The sequence below is a fragment of the Galendromus occidentalis genome, unplaced genomic scaffold, assembly GCF_000255335.2.
Source record: "Galendromus occidentalis unplaced genomic scaffold, Mocc_1.1 scf7180000077307, whole genome shotgun sequence".
NCBI lineage: Eukaryota > Metazoa > Arthropoda > Arachnida > Mesostigmata > Phytoseiidae > Galendromus > Galendromus occidentalis.
Genome location: NW_003805295.1, coordinates 13909 through 14616, shown reverse-complemented (window position 1 = coordinate 14616; position 708 = coordinate 13909).

Sequence of the window (708 nt, the reverse complement as noted above, 5' to 3'; positions counted from 1 at the left end):
TTTCACTCGACATTCCTTATCGTGAAGACGCAACCTTGCGAAGACGCCATCGTGGAGGTCCGCATAAGGGATGCTGCGAAGAACTTCGAGCATTTCGTAGATCAGAACGTCCTCCCGATACTGAGAGGAAACCACGGACCGAAGCGAATGCATTGACACCGCCACGACAGCCGCTGCGATGGACAGAATACTCAAACACCTTCACAAGGAGACTTTTTCGGAAAGTCTCGACGGGATCTTCAAAAGCTCACGGATTACCGACCACGTGAATCGGATGAAATTCATTTGCGGAGAGTGCCGAAGTCTCGCTGCGAGGAGCGAGGGATCTGCATCGTTCATTGAGATTGTGTCGGCCTTCGCAACCCCCGAGAAAGCTATCACGTGGGAGAGGTTCTTATCGGGATTCACGACATGAATTGCAATTCGATATATTCGACATGGTAGGAGTCATCTCGGGAGAAGACGTTCCCACTCCTACACGACAAATTCTGGGAGTCAGGTGAACCGATTATCTCGAGTCGATCCATCCCGAAGGCATCCGGAGCTGGTGAAGGAGCTTCGGGCGCCCCTACAGGCATGAGAAAGTATAAAGAAAAGCGGACGACCAGTAGTTATCGACACCTTGATCATCCTCGGTGTCGATCTCTTCGATCTCGGGTGAAGAAATGGAAGCATGGAGCCCATGGCGCCCACGGATCGGCACCTCCA